Source organism: Schistocerca piceifrons, chromosome 2 (genome assembly GCF_021461385.2).
Source record: "Schistocerca piceifrons isolate TAMUIC-IGC-003096 chromosome 2, iqSchPice1.1, whole genome shotgun sequence".
NCBI lineage: Eukaryota > Metazoa > Arthropoda > Insecta > Orthoptera > Acrididae > Schistocerca > Schistocerca piceifrons.
In genome coordinates, this window is record NC_060139.1 from 880508606 (window position 1) to 880532198 (window position 23593).

The window sequence follows — 23593 nt, forward strand, 5'->3', positions numbered from 1 at the left end:
AAAAGTATTAACTGTAAGCAAACAAAATGATTAACATATAAATAAACGCTTCGAGTTTCAACAATATTACAAAAATGTATTACTTAAAAGTAGGTACATATTGTACAATGTTGTTCTCAGGTGCTATAAAATGGTTGTGACGTCTCAGAATTACAGGAGTGTTTTAGAAATATTTCCGTGTAATTCGTTTCAGTTCCAGTCTTGTTGGTAGTGAAATTCGCAGGACTTTCTTAAGTCAGTTACCAAGTCATCTTATTCCACTTACTCCCAGTCCAATAACTGATCCAGGAGAGGAATAATACGAGCTGTGCATATTCTGTGGAAGAAGTGGTCGAATGCTAACATGCTCTAACAAAGGCCCAGGAATATGTCTGAGTTTTTGCGCTTCATAGGCGTTAGCAGTAACCGACATATGGGGATAGCCAAAAGACACAGCCATATAATTCCGGCATTACGCTACTACGATCCTCTTCAGTGTCTGGAAGACATTCCAGCCTGCCTGCTTCACAGTAATTAATTTTAACCCGTAGTTTCTGATCCTTTCTGGCGGATATTCGTGGATCATGTTAAGAACCGTTCGTCTTGCGATAGTGTATCTTCTTTCGTTCCTGTAGTTCGTCAGTTACGGCTTGGGTAAGATATCCCTGAGATAATAAATATATCTGGATCACAGCACTGTGTATAACTGTGACGTGACTCAGAAAACTGATGAAGTATGAAATGGATCATCTGAATTATGCTGCTGCAGATATATGGTAACGTTGGATAAAGGTAAGTAAAAGGTGAAATGGAGAAGTACAAGGAGCTTGTGAAGGTCCACAGTAATGGCGGTGGTAAGGAATGAAAACATTAAATGAACGTTGGAAATACATTTCCTACAGGCATATTCATACATGTGGATGGTGAAAGAATACCTCCAAAAATCGTAGTGCGTGATGTGGTGCTGTGGTTAACACACTGGACTCGCATTCGGGATGACGACGCTTCAAATCCGCCTCCGGCCAACTGAATTCAGACATTCCGTGATTTCCTTAAATCGTTTTCGGAAAATTCTGACATACATCCTCCGACAGGGCATGACCGAGCTTCTTCTCCGTCTCTAATGACCTCGTTGTCAACGGGACGTTTAACTCAAATATCTTTCCCTTTTTTTTTTTTTTTTTTTTTTTTTTTTTTGAAAACGTTGGGATGTGGGTACTTCCAGGAAGGGGAAGAGAGATGGATGCAGGAAGGACTGAACTGAAGGAATTTCAGAGGCTGCGCAGGAAAGACAGCTGGCGAATCTGCATACGACGACATCTAGGAGCAAATTGTGTGTTTCTTTACAGTAACGAAACAGTCTCTTGTGTGCTGCAACAAAGTTATTTGTAATTAGAAACATTTAGCCCTTTATTATTCAGTTGATGAGTTGATAGAGTACAGTTTTACTTTTACAAAACATTAATAACAGATTTAAAGCAGATCACATCTTAATTTGTATGTAAAGTGCTATGGTACTTTTCAAAATTTACATTCACATATCCTGACGAAGTTCGCTGGTTTTTCTCCATGTGACCACACGTCTATACTATGCAGGAAGGTCGTAAGAATGAACACAGAATATTTTAAAAGGTATAATTAGTTTAATGTGATGAAAAAGGCGCATTGCTTAAAAGAACGCTGAAAATCTATTTAGAAAAAAGCTGAAACGCGTCTGCATTAAAATTATCTGCTTTGCAGGTAGAAAAGTCAGTTCTACTAATTGTAAACCGACATCTAGTATATAAATCAGCTGCAGATAATGGCTACGCCAGTACATAGTAATCTGCAGGAATAGTGAAACTGGTAGTGAAAGTAAGTATAGAAGCAAAGTTATATAGCGCCAGGCATTACAAAATCTAAAACAATGATCAGTGTTGCATGGTGTGAGTGTCGTAGTTGAATAGATGAAATCAGCATCAAAAAAGTTGAAAGCCTGATGAGTGATAAACGGCAGACTAAATGATCCACTGTCTCACATCCTTCTTTGCAGTTAAAATGATCCAGTTAGTGGGGAGACAATGTAGGAACTAAAGTGAAGCGAATCGGTACGATTCGCCAGTATCTGTCTTCTTATCGCGTCAGTGTGCTGGCAACTGCAGTCACCGTGACGCAGCACTTTCAGCGCTATTAAGGCAGGAGGTTGCCTCCCATCCCGATATAGACGCCGAGGCATCCGGCAAACAGCTCTACGCCCAGCTCATCGCAGCCAGACGCCAAGCCTGGTATGTACTGCACCGACACTAACTCTCCTAACTGTATCACATAAATAATTACGTGTTTCTAGAGCAGTAACTAGTCACAAAGTCAATTAAATCTTTTATATAAGAAACTTCCAGCACCCGTAATTGCCCGGTTACGTAGACTGTCGCAACACGAAAAACTAATTAACACGTCGGCACTCCACAGATCATTTTGGGTTATAATAGCTATACGTGGGAGAGCGTTATCCTGTTGGAGAACACCCCCTGGAATGTTGTTCATGAACAGCAGCACAACAAGGCCAATGACCATATGGACGTAAAAACTTCCAGTCAGAGTGCGTGGGATAACCGCGAGAGTGCTCCTGCCGCATACGATATCGCTACCCAGAACGTAACACCATGTGCAAGTGCAGTGTGTGTAGCACGCATGCAGATTGGTTGCAGGCCCTCTACTGTCATTTTTCTGGCCAACCCACAGCCATCACTGGCACCGAGGCAGAACCATCTTTCACCGGAAAACGCAACATACCTCCACCCTGCCAGCCAACGAGCTCTCGCTTGACGCAAGTCGCAAATGGCGGTGATTTGGGTTCAAGTGGAATGCACACTACAGAGCTGTCACTGAAGTACCCGTTTGCAACTGTCCGTTGTGTCACTATGATGCGAACTGCTGCTGAAATTGGTGCTGCAGATGCCCCGTGGCCGTCTGGAGCCCTGTCTTCTTGCGAGCATAGTTTTGTATCAACGGCTGCCGGCAATCATGTACATTGACTACATTCCTGTCAAGCCTTTCTGCAGTATCGCAGAAGAAACATTCATCTTCTCGTAGCCCTATTGTGAGACCTCGTTTAAACTCAGTGAGGTGTTGATAACTGCTTCTTTGTCGCGCTAAAGGCATTCTCGACTAATATCAACTCACCACGTACAACAGCATGTATTTAAAACATCCCTGATTTGCATCCTTACCTGATCTGCACTACTAGCGCCATTCTTATACCACCAGCGCGAAATTTTAATAGATACAACCTTTCAAATGTAGAAACACGCCTACCGACTTTTGAATATGTCCCACAACTCCTTGATGTTGTGATTTTTTGTCGTCAGTGTATTTATTCCAAACATCTATTTATTAGTCTATTTTCCTTCCCACTCCCCCGCCCTATAATCTCCTCCTGCTCTCTCTCTGTCCATCTGCTCTTCCCGTCACCAATAATCTGCTCCTTCCCCCTCTGTCCATCTCCTCATCCAACACTCTTAGTCAATCTCATTCACACCTCTATCCTCTCCTCATCTCATATAAATCTTTCTCCTCTTTTTCACTCTCTCTATCCATCTCCCCCTCTCTCTGCTTATCTCTTCCAGCTCCCTCAGTGTCAGTCCATCTTCTCCCACTCCTTCTCTCTCCACCTTAACCCCCCCCCCCCTCCAGTGAAATTATTAAATAATATTACACTGAAAATTGAAATAAAGATAAATGTTACTCTATTAAATGATTTTGCTCGTAATAAGGATTTAAATTCACTGTATGGAGTTAAATTTAATTTATTTCAAATAATATTAATATTACAAGGTTGCTGATTCTTTCGCGCACTGTATTTCTTTCTAGATAGTAAATGCTAAGTAGTATATGTACCAAGTTTGTCTGAAATAGATCCAGGGGTTCAGCCAGAACTTTATGACCACCAACCTTACAGCTGCTATGTCCACGTTTGGCGAGGAAAATAGCGGCAACGCGTCGTGTCATCAAGTAATGACGCCTCGGTAGGTCGCTGGAGCGGGTTGGCACCACATCTAGGCATGCAATCACCTTATTCCCGTAAATACCGCGGAGGGGTCGAGGAGCTCTGACGTCACTTTCAGTCACTTCCCAGAAGTGTTCGATTGGATTCAGACCCAGAGATTTGGGGGGTGGGGGTGGGGGGGGGAGGAGGGGAGCACGTCAATTGGAACTCTCCACTGTGTTCCTCGAACCACTCCATCACACTCCTGGCCTTGTGACACGACGCATTATCTTCTTGAAAAAAGCCACTTCTGACGGGAAACATGATCTTCATGAAGGGGTGCATGTGGTCTGCAATCAGTTCCTTGCATGAGCTCCACTGGATGTTCACTCGGATGTTTCCCAGAGCATAAGGGAGCCGTCAGCTCAAATGCTTCGATTCTCTTTTGTTCCTATTTTCTCACAGTCCAAGTGTTACTGCCACAAAATGCTGTGTTCCTAACGTACATCCTGAGAACTTACTTCCTGAAATTAAGACCTATGTTAGATACTACTAGACTTCTGTTGGCCAGGATTGACCTTTCTGCCAGTGCTAGTTTGATTTTTATGTCCTCCTTGCTCTGTCCGCCATGGGTTTTTCTGCTGCCTAGGTAGCAGAATTCCTTAACTTCGTCTACTTCCTCATCGCCAGTTATGATGTTAGGTTTCTCGCTGTTCTCATTTCTGCTGCTCCTCTTTACTTTCGTCGTTTCTGATTTCCTTACTATTCATATTCCGCAATCATTAGACTGTTCATTCCATTCAGCAGAACCTGTAATTCTTCTTCAATTTCGCTGAGGATAGCAGTGTCATCAGCGGGTCTCACCACTGATGTCTTTTCACCTTTAACATTAATTCCATTCTTGAACCTTTCTTTTATGTCTGTCATTGCTTCTTCGATGTATAGACTGAAGAGCCGACGCGAAGACTACAATCCTGTAGTACGTCCCCATTCTTATTGTTCTCTCTCGGTGCTCGTATATATCATACTTGTATATTACCCATCTTTTCCTGCATCGTACCCCTATTTTTCTCAGAATTTCGAATATCTTACACAATTTTACATTATTGAATGCTTTTCCAGATCGACAAGTCCTATGAACATATCTTGATTTTTCTTCAGTCTTGCTTCCGTTACCTGACGCAACGTCAGAACCGTCCCTCTGCTGCCTTCACTTTTCCTGAAGCCAAAGTGATCGTCATCTAACAGAGCCTCAGTTTTCATTTCCAGTCTTCTGTATATTTTTCTTGTCAGCAACTGGGATGTATGTGCTAATAAGCCGCAAATTCTTGCAGGTTACGGCTTTTTCTATCTTCGGGATTTTCGCGGTAATGTTTTTTTGAATGTCTGTTATATCGCCCGTCTCATACATTCTATACACGAGCATGAACAGTTGTTTCGTTGCCACTTCTCCGAATGATTTTAGAAATTCCGATGCAATGTTATCTATCCCTTCTGTTTCAGTCTTATTTGATCTTAAATCTTCCAAATCTCTTTTAAATTCTCGTTGATCCTATTATTGGATCCTTTATCTCTTCCCTGTCGACTCCTGTTTCTTCCTCACCTTTGATATTTGTTGTCTAGTGACTTTGGTCTGGAGTCCACAACCACAGAAACTAACGTAGACTCGGCTTATTCACGTATAGGTCTTCGTCTCTATAGTGTGTGGCAGTGGTTACATTTAAAGCATGTAAAGAGTCTTAACACGAGGATTTACTTTCATGTTATCAACCATGTCGTATGTATCGTGGACGGTAATGGTCCTATAACACTCCATAGGGATGCTCCCTAAGCCGCTTCATCACTGAAGACGTCACCTTCCTCTTAACGGACAAATTTTGCTGTTTTTATTAAATACGCAACATTCTCAGCGTAATAAATTTTAAGAAAAACTTGATAATTGAAAAGTGATCCAATAGTCTGACTTAAAAAAACTTTTCAGTCGTCGCTGGTGTTGATTAGAATTCAAAGACGGCGGTATCAGCAACCTACTTCTGCAAACGGTCTTTGTACTTCTTCACAGTACTTGCCGCTATACTGCGAAAAAATGTGCCTTTCACAAGCACTCGGGTCTGTGAGGTTCAAGGAACGTTATTAGTTTTCCTCTTTAGATACGCGGTTAAATACTTTCCTTGATCTACTAACTTCTTTAAACGTGAGTGGCTGAGCTCTCCGTTCCTCCACTGCAGCCTGTACTGAAATAATACAGCTTCCAGCTGAAAAACTGTAATTAATGCTCAGTGAAATGAGTTTTATCATTGTGGAATTGATACGAGTACTTATGTTGTCTATGGAATGCACAATGGGTAAACTACACAGGAAAAATTAAGTAAATTTATTGCTGAATTTTCCATGTCTACGTATGGAGGATTACAAAGATAGAACTGGACCGAAAGGTATTTAGTCAATGTACAGGTCGACTGATGGATGTAAAGATGTTTTCAGGAAGATGTTGGTTGGTTGGTTGGTTTTGGGGAAGGATACCAGACAGCGTGGTCATCGGTCTCATCGGATTAGGGAAGGATGGGGAAGGAAGTCGGCCGTGCCCTTCCAGAGGAACCACCCCGGCATTTGCCTGGAGTGATTTAGGGAAATCACGGAAAACCTAAATCAGGATGGCCGGACGCGGGATTGAACCTTCGTCCTCCCGAATGGAAGATGTTGAAACAGTATGTTCTTCACATGCATTCTTGGCACTAGTTCACGAGGTATTCGCCGAGGCAGGGAGACTCAAGAAAGGCAGTGAAATCTCCTGGCCTGCAAAATCACCTAATGTTTCTTCCTATGATTTCTTCTTTTGTGGCAAGATGGAAGTATCAGCTGTTCTTAGATAATCCCAACAAACTATAGGAGCTACAGACAAACATTGAAAAAATTATTGTTGCCATTCCTCAGGCAAAGGTTCGACGTGTCTGTCACAGTTCGGTAAATCGAGCACAACACCTCATCGAAGTGAAAAGTGAACATTTCCAACGTCTTTTGTAAAAAGACAGTTCTCGAGTTCACTAAATGTGTTAGCTTACTTCTTGTCAGGCTTACTGAACTGTCAGGCGAATAAACATTTCACGAGGGTTTTTCATTTTGGTTGCCTTGCATCTTATACACTAGAAACCAACCTGAGTTATGTTGTAGTGAATGCTACGCGCCATACATCTACATCCATACCGTAGAGTTGAACTGCATTTGTTTTCCATTCGCTGACAGAAAATGGAAAGAACGGATTGCTCATACATGCGTCAGATATTGTCAGCGTAGGCTTGCCGGATGAACGTCAGGACATTTTGATTATTAAGTCGCATCTGCTTCACACAGGAAAATACCGAGAGCTTCGCCGCTGTTAGGAGATGAGCATAGCTGTCTGCTTCTACAGTGCCGTCGTTTTCGTAATCCCCTCCTCCACTCCCCTCCCGGATAAATTTCTGTGGACACCGCTGTTGACGAGGAATGCAAGGCAACCGTCTAGTAGGCAATGTCACACGGCAACAAATACGTTATTGTCTCTTCAGTGATGTTTGTTGCTAGTTTCTAACTGTAGGCGTTATTACTGAGATAATGCTGATCTCTTTCCCATATTTTTCTAATAATCCAACATTTCTGAGCATTCTCCGTCCTCTTATTCCCAAACAATGTGAAGGCGGCACTTGATTCCAGACCGCAGTGTTCAGTTGCTGTCCTAGTGTGCTCTTGTTCCATGCTAGTACATTGCTGTCTGTCCTCTTGCCATCGTGGAATGCACAGGCGAAATATGTCTGAAAAAAAAAAAGAAACTTTCGGACATGTCTTCTCGAATCAGAAAAGCATAAGGAAGGAAAATTAATTGCAGGATAATGGTGAGACAGCTCAAAGAATTTGGAAGTTTTGTTGCGTCGCCTTTTACTAGCAGCGATAAATCTTTTGAAGACGTTATTACTGCAAACAGAATTACTGTGAACGTAGGTAGTAACCTCCCCACATGTACAATTGTCTCTTCAATAAATGAACCATTCATGGTTCAGATAATAACTTGCTTTTATTTATTTGTTTCTACGAATCAGAATTACAATAAACCATATTATTGCGATATTCTTCAACAAAACCTCCGTTCAATGCAACAGCCTTACGACACCTTCCTGACAGGGCATGTATGACTGCATGGTACTAGTCTACTGATCGACGTCGGACCCAACGTCCTGGTGCATCAGCACTCCATCATCCATGTACTGCGTCCCGCAGAGTGCATCCTTCATTGGGCCAAACAGTGGAAGTCGGAAGGTGCAAGATCCTGGCTATAGGAGGAAGAACAGGCACACAAGTTTGAGTACCCTAACTAGCAGAAATGTGTGTGAATTACTAAGGGACCAAACTGCTGAGGTCATCGGTCCCTAGACTTACACACTACATAAACTAACATGCTAATAACAAAACACACATCCATGCCCGAAGGAGGACTCGAACCTCCAGCTAGAGGGGACGCGCAGTTCATGCCATGGCTCCTCTAACAGCGCGCCCACTCCGCGCGGCTCTGCTGGTTATAAAAAATTGTATATCTGAGTTTGATGAATCCCGGAGAATGTTATTGTCATCATGTGTGGTGCCAACAGTGAGGTACGGAGGAGGTGATGTTACAAAATGAAGGTATGGTTAGGGTGTGCTCCACTTATTGCAGTTAAGAAAGCACAGAATTCAGAATCCGTGACATCGCGCCAGTTAGTAGACTAGTGCCATAACTACCAACACAGGCGTCTAGTTGGGCAGCGAGGTGTTTGATTTTGATCCATCGACCACCTCGAATGAGACAGCCCACACGTTACAACACTGCAGGAGTCACGTCTGTGTGCAGCCGGTCAGAACACGGGAGATCGGGCAAGTTTGCGTGACCTTGATTTGATGACGGCAGACACCTCGCCGAGCTTTTGTTCACTGCCAGCTCTCTGCAGACATTCTGCTAGCGCGTATGATTATCTGCGATGCTCTGGTTTTCCGCCAAAAGAAACTCAATGAGAGCTCTCTGATTGGAACGTACCTGCTTTGCAGATGCAATTTTGAAGTCTACGTATAGCCCGACCACATGTCGTAACTTCATGAAACTATAAGAGCCGAAGGGGAAATATTCCTTGAAGCCTCAAGACAAATTCCGAACTATTTCCACCGAAACTGGCCGAGTAAAAAGTGTTGCATTACTTACTGAACGCCCTCGTAAAATCATCTTAAAAAAAAGACGAATACAACAGTGTCGACTGCATAGTTCGCGACTAACCAGCTCCCCATACAGTACAGCCTTCACAAAAGTATAGCTTTGTCCTCGCATTGTAAGTGAGCGTCTGCATCTGTCCCCCTAAGTACTGTATGCATCATTTCACGTTTCGTATAATTCAGTTAAACATTATGCAATTTACCTTAAGATGGTCTTACCAAGAACGCAAAAAAAGGCAACTAATACCGGCAACGGAGGGTTTTGGGCGCCAAGTGTTAAGCGTACATCGCTTGTAGCGAAAAAAGTCCTCAAACCGGCTCTAGGAATACACTCATTTGCCTCAAGCCTTAGTGACACGGCAAACGTTTGGTTTTGGAGAGGTAGGGATGAGATAGAGTTGGACAGATTCCGTGTGCTATGTTTCACAGAATTTATGTCGAACATATTTCCAAAACACATACTAAATATCAGGCGCCACCAAGAATAAAACATTTGCTCAAATTGCAACATATTAACATAAAGTCTTGAGAATAGTGTTAACAAATTTTCAGTTTGCTCTCAGCAGTAGTTATCGTTTTAACAGAACTGCATAATAACTCCATCAACCGGAGCGTTTCTAGTAGCTACACTACAACTAGTGCTGTGGTGGAATCTTCACACATTCGTCAATGCTTCCACATTGACCGTGAAGTACGTTGAGGCGACAGAAGTCATGGGATAGCGAAATGTACGTATACAGATGATGGTAGTATCCCGGACATAAGATATAAAAGGTCGGTGCGCCTGCAGAGCTGTCACTTGATCCCTTTGAAAAAGTTTCTGACGTGATTATGGGAAATGACAGAGTTTGAACGTGGAATGGTAGTTGGAGCTAGACACATGAGACATTCCAATTTTGTAAATCGTTAGGCAATTCAGTACTCCGATGAACAGTGTCCAGAGTATGCCTAGAATATCATATTTCAGGCGTTACCTCTCACCACCGACAACGCAGTGGCCGAAGGTCTTCACTTAATGACCGAGAGAAGCGGCTTTTGCGTAGAGTATAAGACCGACGCGAATACCTTGGATTACACCACGACAACGCCTGCAGAGCCTCTCCTGGGCTCGTGACCATATCGGTTGGACTTTATTTTACAGGTTCATCTTGATCATACAAACTTTTACACTTCACTATTACCGGTTTCGGCTACTGCCATCTTCAGATCATAAAATATTATGATGTAGTACCAACGTCAAACTAAACGTGTAGGTACATAATGAACACTTACTGTGTGCGTACATGTTTAGTTTGATACCACATCCAAATATTTTATAACCTGAAGATGGCAGTAGCCGAAACCGGTAATACTTAAGTGTAAAAGTTTGTATGATTAAGACGAAGCTGTACAGTAAAGTGCCAAAAATATGATCACGGACTCATTTTCAGAATTTATGTCTTCAGTTGTGTCCTATACGACTGTAATACCGTGGACTGGTCTTATGAGTTCACGTATGGCGCACACCCCATGAAGCCGTGGGCCAAAGTTGTCAATAATGTACTGTGCAAGCTGGTGGTGGCTACATAATGGCGTGTGCTGTGGTGTGGGCTGTTTTTACATGGAATGGACTGGGTCCTCTGGTGAAATTGAACCGATCTTTGACTGGAAATGTTTATATTCGGCTACTTTGAGACCATCTACAGCCATGCATGGACTTCATGATCCCAAACAACGACGGAATTTTTATGGGTGACAATGTGCGATATCACTGGCCCACAACTGTTCGCGATTGGTTTGAAGAACATTCTGGACAATTCGAGCGAATGATTCGGCCACGCATATCGCTCGACGGGAATCACGCCAAGAATTTATGCGACGTAATCCAGAGGTCAGTTCGTGCTCAAAATCCGTACCAGCAACACATGCGCAGTTGTGTACGGCTATAGAGGCAGCATGGCTCATTATTTCTGTAGGTGACTTCCAGCAACTTATTGATTCGATACCGCGTCGAGTTTCTGAACCACGCTGGGCAGAAGGCGTTTGGTACAATATTAGGAGCAGTCACTTGACATTTGTCACCTCACCCAAATTCACCACGGGCAAGCCGGCCTGGCGTTTACCGTTGCGTACATCTTGGTCCCAGAACTCGGCACTTATCTTTCCGCCTCGGGCGGTGCAGGGACAGCCCCGCCCCCTGTATATCCCAGCAGCGTTGCTTGACACACAACTACGAAATTCAAATGCTACGCCGCTACCATTGAAATGGTGCCGTTTCCATAATGGCACGCATTTCATAACAATATCGTTCTGTTTTTCAGCTGGCCTGTACACTTCCGTTTCTTACATGAAGGTTACGTTTGAAACAGATGAGGAGTCCCTTACATTGGGTCCCTAAAATGCAGGAAGCCATCAGCGTCTGCAGTGACCACTTGGATTCTTTGAAGTTATAACATGATAACTGAGAAATGTAACAACTATTGCTGTAAGACTGAGGTGTACAAAAACAATATGTAAATAATAGTTAACACACAAAACTAAGTGGAACAGTAAAGCAAATCATCAAAAAACTGCGTTACAGTGAGACACAGGTGTAATAACAGGCTGGCATTAAAACTGCGGCACATGGATCTTGTTGGTGTTCAGTTCGAAAGCAACCATTGTTTCTCAAACTTTACATAAAAGCCCAAGAGAAATTCTGCAACAACTTGTAAACTAATTCGTGTCCACTTTTCAGTCATAACTCTTTGATAACTCTGATGCAGAAGATATATTGACACATGCCTAAAATTTCGCAAGCGTAACGTAAGTTTCACACACGTGCTTCTGAAGAAAAGTGACTGATTAATCTTAGCTTGGAATTCTGCATGGATAATGATTTTTTTTTGTGCAACGATTGTCATGTTATAGACGACGACTGATCTGCACTGTGACTGCCAGCCGAACTACAACAGCAGTGCATAATGTGGACCTGAAAACACTATGTAAAATAAAGCATAGTGCATGCTGGTGCAAAGCATGTGCATTACTCTTTGCAAAGGATCCGTTAAATGGGACAACGAGTCATGTGAAAACCATTGCTAGGTCTAAAGTAAAGCCACTCGGATTCATGATCAAACAAACAGAAATTTTAATGTAGTGCAAAAGACAAGTGCTGGTAATTTTAATAATGGCGATATAATATTCGAGTACTTTGCTTACGTGATAGGTTGCCGAGAACGGACAACCGCAACCATCTCAAATGTCGTCGAAAAATCCACTGAACTCCTAATTTTACCATAAGTAACGAAAGAACGTGATCAGCATAACGTGCTTTTTAATACAAGTGATAGCGGGACTGATTTGTATGTGTGCTTACAGATGTCTATGTCCACGTGCGTCCATGCTTCTGAACGTACCAGGAAGGAATAATAAGTACCATTAGTATTTAAATAAACATACAACACGAGAAATTTCTCTGAAATAAAAGTGATTCAAAAGTAATATGCGCTTAAAGGAACGTAGGTGAAGTACACATGGAATATGCAGTGTAAGCTAGGAGCATGTAGCAATCTCATTTATGTTATTGCAGCATCGGAGGTTACCGACTGTTTGGTGCCAAAACTGAAACCAGACAGAATGGTGACTCTTCCAGCAGGACATGTACTCTTTAACTGAAATTCGCATTAAGGTCACTGGCTGGCTTGCGCAAGTCAAAGTCCTTGAGCCCCATGATGATTTCACTGATGTCTATACAGAGATAATGTCGCATGTGAGCCGGCCGAAGTGGCAGTGCGGTTCTAGGCGCTGCAGTCTGAAACCGCGAGACTGCTACGTTCGCAGGTTCGAATCCTGCCTCGGGCATGGATGTGTGTGATGTCCTTAGGTTCTAAGTTCTAGGGGACTAATGACCTCAGAAGTTGAGTCCCATAGTGCTCAGAGCCATTTTGTCGCATGTGAGCTAGGTGGAGCAAACTGCATGTGCGTATAAAATGGGGAGTTGTCTTGACGTCACAAACATTAGCTCCTGGTGGAAGTGTTTTGATAAAAATGGAAGTTTTTTGATAAAAAATGCCAGCTTGCATCATTTATGGCTGCACTAATGTTCAGTCGAAAATCCATGGCAGACCTCTACTCAGTAGAGAGCAAAGTAACTTTAAATTTCAGAGCGAAACCCATGGCAACTGAGAGCTTCTTAATGCAAGTGCCATGTTCCCAATGACTCCCCATCCCCCTCCCCCCACCCCACCCCCACCACCGCCCGTTGTATCAATAGTCTTTAGTTTAGAGATGAGTGAAAACAACTTGAAGGTCAAAAATCGACTTATGAAAGAGGTAGTGCACTGACAAAGAAAGTTTAACATTTAATGATTCCTGGGGCCGCATACGTGCCAGCGAGCGCTGTTATTGGTCGACAAAGCTCGCTCCGCGCATGCATAAAAGGTTTCAGCGCATCTAGTGCAGTGAGCTGGCGCACAAACGACCCCCGTATTGTTGCGAAACAGTCGATCAGAGCAGCCGCATTCTCTGGCACTAAACTGTGTATGCGTTCTCACTTAGGAACCGCAAAGGCTGCTTGGGAATACGACCTGAAGTAGAAGTACCCATGTCTTTCAAACGAAAAAAAAAATGTGATGAATTTGATTTTCGCATTTTTATTCAATAATTTTACTCATTATTTTACACGATTTGGTGAAAGGTGGCCGCGGACCCCCTAGAAAGAGCCGGCGGACCCCTAAGGGGTCCTCGGACCACATGTTGGGAAGCCCTGGTCTAAAGTATAAGGGAATCACATCCCATTCGTAAGCGAACTCGTTCAAGCTCTAATTTCTTTTGTGTAAATGAATTTTTGTTGCTCTGTTCACTTGTATTATAGCGCTTTTATTTCTGCCGTTTGACTTTAGACTTTCTGTCAGTCCAACTCATAAAGGTGGCTAGGATGATGTGAAGGAAAGATTGGAAACCAACAGAACACTGCAAAATACGCTTTTAAAAATTTCGGGAAGAGGGCGTATATCAAACATCAGTTTCGTCAGTCCATATTAAGGAAAATGCTGGATTACGAAAGCAGTGTGTGCACATCACACACTCTCTTCTTGGTTATTAGAAATATGTAAACCAAAATTCATTAACGAGACGAAATGTCAAAAATGCGTTTAACACCAAAGGAGTGTCTAAAAATGCCTTCCTGCTGTCGTGTTATTCGCGAAACCATTGTAATATTTTCCTCTTAAAACAACGGTTGCGTACATACGACAAAAATGAAGAGGGATAAGCAATCGTAAACAGCAGTCTGACAATCTCTCGGAGCATCTAAAACGGCATCGCCGGCTAAAATAATACACTTGGGAAGGAAACGGAAGACATGCGAGTGGCGCATTTGTTCGCTTATGAAATAAGTAGGCGGAGATAGCAGACAAGTTTCAATTTATCTCTTGACGTAACAGTTGCAACATTTCTTGGCGCCACAAAGATAACAAGGGATTTGAGTTTGCACCTGAATCATGCAGCTCTAAATTGGCGGAAGAATACACGCCTGTTGTGTAGTTTTGGCAGGTTTGTTAAGTAACTATTCCTTTCGCCAAATGACCTTCAAACAACGGAGTGAACGTTTAACAAAATAATCGTTGTTTCTTTACAATCGAAATAATACAGTAGTTGTTGCAATCTAAGGTTCGTGGAGCCGGTGAATATAGTTCGCTACTTCGGTTTATCTTGTTGCGTCATTTTGTCTGAGTCAGCGGCGACCGTGACGCAGCATCTTCAACGGTATAAAACAAGCTGCTGCCTCGAAGCCTAATAACAGGGGACAGGCGCCGGAAATTCCACAACGCACAACACTCCACAGCCAGACGCCACATCTGGTACGTTATGCACAAACAGTCTCTCTCTTACCTATTGACACGAATTCTCCATATTGAGTGACAAGAATAATTAGGGTCTTCAAGAGCTGTAACCTGTCACAAATTTGCTTCATTTCAATTCATTTCATCCACCGGGACTACAGTATTCCTGTTCTCCTATGTATTCCTCTCTCTGCGTAATATTTTTTCTGCCCAGATAATCTGTTCACCTGGAAAAAATTCCTTGTGTCCAGATCACTAGATGATATCAGGAAACAGAAATAACTCACGAGTCGAAACTGGAAGATCAGGATGGAGCTCGATCTCCTGACATCAGGTCACGTCTGAACAGGCACAATGTTCTCATCTCAGACGTGCCTTCTGCTCCTTTTTGTATGTGTCCAGTAACGTTGCCTAATGACAGCAGCTTAGCTTTTATGTGTTTCCAAATATTTAGTTGAGATGTCTTCTGTGCCTCCCTCCCAAAAACAACGGTATCTTTATTTTCCACAGCGACAAAACGATTTTCACATTAGTTTCTTAAATTTTCACGATCGCCAACCCCTTCGAAATTCTTCTGCAAGTAATTGTGTATCCACGTTTCATCATAAGTCAAAGAATATAGACATAATTCATACGAATTATAGTTCAGCTTTAACAAAAATTCTTGAATGAAGTCAACAACCTTGGCAATAGTTGCAAATTCTAGTTCCTCTCATAGCGACTTTTACTAATGATAATGTGTGCCTGTGCATATGAGATGACTACAACTTCACCATACGAACAAACCTGCTACAAGGAATTCCTGATATGAAACGGTGATTTTTATGGAGTCAGTTCTTCAGAAACAATCATAACAGAGGATCTACAACAGTGTTCCTATATCCACATTTGTATTCATTTATACTATCACACAGACATCAGGACGTTTGCTTAGTGATGTTTGTATCAAGTGCAGATACCACTTTTGTAACTAAAACGTATTCATCATTCATTAGATTTGTACGGAACGTGCCTTCCCGATGTACTAAGGCAGGCACTAACTAATAAATGCACGTTGCACCTCTTTCAAAGGAATCACACTTATTAAGTGGGATATAACTTCATTTACCATATGTATGGCTATCATCTTATTTAAGTTTCCGTTTATTTTAATGACGAATTTTATAATGACTGAGCTTCGCATAGTATGTATGACAGCAGTCTGACGCGTTTTCTTGTCCCTATCTTTGCAACTATTTGAATGGCATTTCGTTTTAGAGCAACGCAGTGCGTTTTATTTGCATTTAACCGTCCTCGGTGCCTCGAATATGTGGCATGAATGAAAGTGTACAAATAGTTATATGAAACTCAGTTCTGAAGCTGTTATGTGGTGTATTTTGGAGTTTGTATCAATGTTAAGTTTCAAACAAATTTTTCCTTAAGTTAATGCAAATTTCTCATTCGTAGTGATAAGTGATCTGTGCTACACTTGTGCTGTGCTATGCTGGATCTGTTTGCTACAATATTTTGTGAAACAGAACCTAGAGATCAGGATTAGGATTCGTACAACTGTTATAGCAGCTGATGTTAGGAAATGAGGAAGAAACAACGAGTATTACAATCATTTCCCTACAGATTCTGTGTAAACGGGTGCAATGTGTTTTGACTATCTGATGTCAGAATAACGAGCAGATTTTCATTGACGTTTACACATCCTGTAACAGGTCTTGACTGTTAATTTTACTTTTCCCCTGCAACCGAAACAAAAACCATTTGTTACGTAGTTTTATCACTTGCCGTGACCGTACCATTTCTCTAGAAAGCAGATATCAGTGATGCCAGCACTCGTAGAATACTTTCAGTTTAAATAACACACAGTGACATTTTCCATCCAGCAGGATTCGAAGATAGGTAAGTAGCCCCTGGAATGTCACTGAGAGCGATTTAGAACTACGTTTTTATCTGACTGTGGAAGAACTTTTTTGGATGTACGTTCTTTTAAAATTATCGAACTTGTCTTTAGAAAGCTTATAGTGACATGATACGCAGCATACGCTCCTGGAAAGTTTTACGTGACAAACAGCACTACTTCTCTTCCAGCTCCTGTCACTACAATTGCATGAGCATCCCCGTGACGCTCTCCCGTTTACTAAGTGATCCCGTGATGGAACGCGCTGCTCTTCTTCGGATAATGTCTGTCTCCTCTATCAGTCTTGTTTTGTACGGTCTCAGACCGCCGATAACATTAATGGAAGAGTTGAAAAAAAATTTTGTTAGTTACCTCGTTCGTAGGTAAATTATATTTTCTCCACTGGCACCCGCGTTTTATGTTGCCGTTCCGCTTCAGGCCGTTCCGTGCATAAATATGTAGGCACTTTGAGGCCGCTGCTGTTTCCAGCAATGATTCAATTGGGTAATCGGAGTCAAATGGATTTTTCCATCTATTTTGGTCCATACTTTACATTTTTATATTGGCTTTCAAGTGCCAGCCCGAGCACCGAACCTTGATCCTCAGCTGGTCTTCCTAGTTTTTCCTGCCATTTTCTGACATTGCGACTTCCTTACATGTAAGAGCACCATCTGTCAACAGCGGCCGGCCGATGTGGCCGAGCGGTTCTAGGCGCTTCAGTCTGGAGCCGCGTGACCGCTACGATCGCAGGTTCAAATCTTGCCTCGTGCATGGAAGTGTGTGATGTCGTTAGGTTAGTTAGGTTTACATAGTTCCAAGTTCTAGGGGACTGATGACCTCAGATGTTAAGTCCCATAGCGCTCAGAGCCATTTGAACCATTTGTTAACAGCGACATGGAACTTGCAATGTATGTCTTGTACAGAAAGGGTGCTATAACAGAACCATGGGGCACACCCAAAGCTGTTTTCACGTCTGTGGATTTATTTTCGTTTAGACAGACTTGTCTACCCCCATGTGGAAAAATTATGATGGTTTTGTTAACTTCGTAAAAGCCTCAGTGTAATCATTTTTAGGGAACAAGTAAAAGTACAAAAGAGGAGCTATACTGGGAACGCTGTAGAGATTTCAGTTGCAGTGGTGTCAATTTGCATCCATATACTCATAAAGCAGGTTGTAACAAAAGTTTGTTCGCTTAACTGCATGACCTGTTTCAGAGCGTTAGAGATCAAGCGAAACACGAGGCCAACAAGCAACTTTCGGCTTGTTGACCACTGTGAAGCGCTCCGCAGGCTGCTCGTAGCTCCCTTTCAAGTGGGACGGAGTAATCTTGACGTTCCATACTGACTGGCCGACCGCTATGCAAGTATGATTGGTTTTAATTAACTGTTAGTACCTGAGGATGGGGCTCTAATGATCTGAAAGCGGTCTCCCCATTAAACGAATAAATTTGTATTACAACCGAAGCGGATTCTTACTTTTCAAATGTGTTAAATCAGTTGTGGATGACCTCCACATCAAATCCTTCATGTACAAATAATTTTTTTGTCACTTCGTAACACTTTTGTAGTTAGAATTTCATCTGCTGCATTTAACTCGGGCATGGTCCAAGTTTTATTCGAAGTGAACGAAGCATTATGTTGGAAGTTACATAGGGCTTGTAGTTTATGTCACTTGCGAAGAAAGTGAGTTATATATAAAGCCATATTTCTTTTCCTGAAACACTTAACATGTTCACTGTGTAAAGGAAATACTTTGCGAACATTGATTTAAAACTGGTAACATGTTCAGTATAACGCTTTCATACTGCAGCTGAGCGTGCCCTGACAGTAAACATCCTGACAGATTAAAACTGGGTGCCGGACCGAGACTTGACGTCGGGACCTTTTCCTTTCGCGAACACGTGCTCTACTGACTGAGCTATGGAAGTTCGACTCATTCACTATTTTCTTTCAAATATTTAAATTAGTAACTGTAATATATTCCTATTCTTCTCTATAATCAAATGCTTCACGACAAAGAAAACTCGTAAAAAACTATTTACATTAATAAATATATAGTTTAAATCTGGTTTCGCAGGATAGAGCAGATCAGGTTATGGTTGTGGAGGGGGTCATAATCAGTTACTGTCAGTTGCTCAAAACACACAAACTTTTATTTTCCTAAGAACCACTTAATTATACATTGCCTTAAAAGGATCAAAATAAAACAATATTGCTGAAGGCCTAGTTAAGAAAACTTGAGATACCTCCTGTGCTGAAGGTCCAAAACCACACCAAAAACAAGAACGGCTGAAGGTCTGAACACAAGTTATAAAAAATTGCTTTAAAGAATACACACGCCTGAAGGCCTTACTTAAAAAAATATTTCACATAAGAGCTCGGCTGAAGGCCACACACTGGACACTGAACAACTCAGGACTTAAGGCCTGGACAACAGAATTTCAGATAGAACAAACTTTCAAAATTTAGTTTTTAAACAAATCAATCTTCAAATTTTTTTTTTGAGTCAGCTGAAGGCCTTATTTTAAAATTAAAACAAACCTAATGGACGACTGAAGGCCTCGCACAGTACTTCAGACTAAAATGAAAATCACAATCTAAAACTAACAAGACAGTGGTGCTCAGAAGTGTTCCAAGGGTCGGCCTGAGGAGGTAGCTCAACCTATGGTGAGGTGAGACAGGTAGCCAAGTTAAATAATTGGATGGCAACCCGAATGGCTGAAGGACCGACCTACAACCTAATCAATTCCCTTCTGCCTGACCAATGGCATGACAACGAAAAGTATCAGCCGAGGTCGAAGATACCAGCAGCACTACATCTTCAAAATTGGCGCCTAACTACGGCCAAGGCACAATAACCACTCTAAGAAAAAAATAAGAACCAACAACTAAAGGCTGCACACCCTGCCGAACAGCATCAACACGGCGAGGAAAAACACACTGCTGGAAAACTACACTAACGACCAGGGCAAGTAACTGCGGCGTTAATGGCCACAAGGCAGAAAATACTGCTGATGCATTTCACTGATCAGTAGTAACTAATTTAATAGTTAAAGACCATACAGTAAGATGGCTGCACAATTTCCCCGACTGCAACACACCATACATTGCCACTAACCGGAACGGCCCAGGAAGCAGCAACTGGCGATGAACGAAGAGATGTCACAGCAGTTGAGGTTTCATAACAGGTTAAGTGATCACTAAACTTCAGTGCCCAGGTTTGGTGGGCAACGAACTTTGTAGCTTTCGCAGCTAGTGCCTCCCAATCTGACTACTCGTGCACGCCACCAGCGGTCCAGGGCTGACCGCGCGTCACGGAGACTTCCTCACTGCTCTGTCCCAACTGATTGACTGCCACACGCACCACCACACAGAAATACAGTGGGCACACCAAAGATGGTACAGCAGTAGTAGTATTGACAAGAGCTGCTGCTGCCACTGACCAAGACAAGTCAGCAACTCATTATGGTAGTAACTGAGGGAAAAATAAGACGCCACTCGATGTGACAAAATGCCCATTCGTCTCTCTACAGACCGTACTACTTTACATAAAATTCCACCACGATACTGTCTAAACATATGGACACAGCCACTATAAAAATTCCTACAACCAGTTCTTTAGCAATTGGTGTGCTAAAATATGCTATGAGGTGCTCGTGGCATAAAATGTGTGAAATGTAAAGGAAACTCCCAGGCTGTCTTAATGAATTACTCTTGCTTTCATGCCAACCGGAGTGGTCAAGTGGTTCTTGGCGCTACAGTCTGGAACCGCGCGACCGCTACGGTCACAGGTTCGAATCCTGCCTCGGACATGGATGTGTGTGATGTCCTTAGGTTACTTAGGTTTAAGTAGTTCTAAGTTCTAGGGGCCTGATGACCTCAGAATTTAAGTCCCATAGTGCTCAGAGCCATTTGATTTTTTTCTTGATTTAGTGAACATGAGAAACTTTTATTTGTGTAAAAATGCCTCTTAGCTCACACATCAGTCTTGTTACGTTACTAACGGAAAAAAATCGCAACACAAAAAAAGAAAGTCGGTAGGCGTGTTTCTAAAGGTACATCTGAGAGATATGATGTCTATTCAAATTTCACACCACCACGTAAGAGTGGCGCTGGTAGTGTCGCTATGAGGACGTAAATCAGGTTTGCTTTAAATACACGCTGTAACGATCGTGACCGTTAGTTACCTTTAGATTAGACTTCGTTAGTTAATGTTAGTCAAGACTGCCTGTAAGGCGAAAAAGACCCTTTTCTCAACACTACGCTGAATTTGAATGAGGTCGTGTAATAGGGCTAGGAGATGCTGGATGTTCCCTCTGTGATATTGCAGAAAGACTTGGCTGGAATGTAGCCACTCTATATGATTGCTGCCAGCGGTGGTGACCAGAATTTACAGGTACAAGAAGACCGTGCTCCGCACGGTCGCATGGCTACCGAGAGGAACGACTATCATGTTCGGCGTAAGGCGCATCGTACTGTATCTGCAGCAGCAATTTGAGCAGTAGCTGACGACAGCACTGTGACATAACGAGCTGTTATAAATCGGTTACTTTAAGGACATCTCCGAGCCAGACGTCCTGAAGTGTGTATTATACCGACCCCATACCATCGCCATACGTGTCTTCATTGGGGTCATGCGAGATCTTTGGGAGACAGGGTGGATGTCTGTTGTGTTTTCTGATGAAAGCTGGTTCTGCCTCGGTGCCAGTGATGGCAGTGTGTTAGTTAGAAGGAGCGTAGTTGAGGGCCTGCAATCAATGTGTCTGCGTCCTAAGACATTGGACCTACACCTGGAGTTATCGTCTGGGGGTGCGATTTCGTATGACAGCAGAAGCACTCTCGTGCTTTTCCAACCCACTCTGATTTCAAATTTGTGCGTCGGTCTGGTGACTCGGCCTGTTTTGGTGGTATTCATGAACAACTTTCAAGGGGGTGTTCTCCAATAGGATACCGCTCGTCCATATATCGCAGCTGTAGCACATTATTCTCTCCAGAATGTCGACGTGTTACCATGGCCTGTTCGGTCACCACATCTGTACGAATCGAGCACATATGGGACATCATCGGACGAAAACACCAGCGTCATCCACAAACAGTATTAACCTTCCCTGTATTGATCAATCAATTGCTACAGATATGGAACTCCATCCCACAAACTGACATCCGGCGCCTGTATAACACAATTCATGCACGTCTTCATGCTTGCATGCAAAAATCTGGCATTTAAAGTTAATCACTTAAATATGTTACCCAGACTTAGGTATTCCAAAAATTTCATTATTCGAAATTAACATTTCTTTGGCGTTGCGATTTTTCTTCCGTCAGTGTGCTTTTTACCATACGAATTCATATTAACTGTAGGGAATGTCGCAAGGTTTGTAATAGTTATCAGTTTTATTTATTTAGGAAATTATGCTGGCCAGATTGGGGCCATCAGGCCTTATGTTAGAGCAAATACCGCAAACATTTCTGAGCAAACGTATATGTTTTTGCGTAAGTATTATTCTAAGTTCCAACTTATCCTAACATCAGTTCAGTAGCCGAATCACGAACATCGATGTTGCTCTTTCCATTTCGTTACTGCCATCATGTTCGGCCGTCGTCTCGATCTCTGTAAGAACAAATTACGTAATTTCGTACTATACTATATTAAAAAATATCCTCCTGTTTACCAATGAATGAATAAGTTATTATTTAACTGGATTCTTATTTCATTTACAGTTATAACCAGGAGTGTGTGTTACGAATGATATTATGTAATATTGTAAGGAACACAGCTGCAATTAAAAGTTTTTCTCTACACTACACCATAGAGTATAAAATCCATGTGAACGTTAAGGTACACCGGATGGAACTGATGTCTTCATCATACGTGTACAATTTCTCCTGAAGTCACGCGTCCAGTACTGTGGATTTGTACACGCATTTCATAGACATCTTAATAATGCTTTGCTTGAGACTTTGAAGAAGTAAGTGCAATGGCATTTCGATTGTTGGCGTCAGTGTCACAACTTTGATGCTGCTAATTCTTTTATTATAGGAATGGATAGCCCCCTTCTTTTTCGGTTTTGTACCGCACTTCATCTAGTAGCTGAGCCTCCTTTGTAATAAATTACGCTGCGCCGGTATTGCGAAGTGGCTTCATAGTAAGCCAAAGTGAAACTGCCCCGAAAAACATTGAATTTGTAGCTATGGCACGCAGCAAATTAGCAATTAATCTAACATTAAATATTTTTAGGAATAACGTTCTTCAGATTTTACTTTCTTCTGTACTATGTTTAGATTTAGTTTATGCTTAAGAAAAGCGTAATATTGTTCGCACATATCAAATTTCCACATTTTAGCTTCTGTTGCCATAGTTTCCAATTGTAACTACATCAAAATAAACAAAATGGTTTTAGAAATCTGAGCAATCCATAACTAATGACTCATACTCACGCATATAATTTGTACAGAAAATTGTTTGGAATTTGTACTAATTCAACGGACTGACTGGCAGGACAGTCCCATAAATATAAAATATATGATAAATGTACGCTATAATATGTGACTCGATATTTTTGAATACACAAAGAGCCTCCTACTGCCATGGTAACTATAGGCAGGCCTTTGTGATACTTACTTACAAAAAGTAATTTTCCATTCTCTGGTTCTGTCGATTTGCGTCGGCAGAAGCAGCGGTTTCCCACCATTGCTGTTACCAATAAATAAATGTGTGGAAATAGAGCAAATAAATTCAATACTACT

General features: G+C 42.1%; 1 protein-coding gene across 2 annotated transcripts in view; it reads left to right on the top strand.

Moving 5' to 3' along the window:
- The first annotated feature begins 2169 nt into the window (after nucleotides 1-2169).
- LOC124777076 (glutathione S-transferase D5-like) overlaps nucleotides 2170-23593 on the top strand; it is a 48083-nt gene continuing 26659 nt past the window's right edge. Inside the window, exon 1 of one of the 2 annotated variants that reach the window (XM_047252352.1) lies at nucleotides 2170-2243. The gene's annotated coding sequence lies outside the window, so the exon portion shown is untranslated. Of the gene's footprint in view, nucleotides 2244-14921; nucleotides 14977-23593 lie in introns of those variants that run through there. The other variant, XM_047252351.1, reaches the window with a different exon arrangement.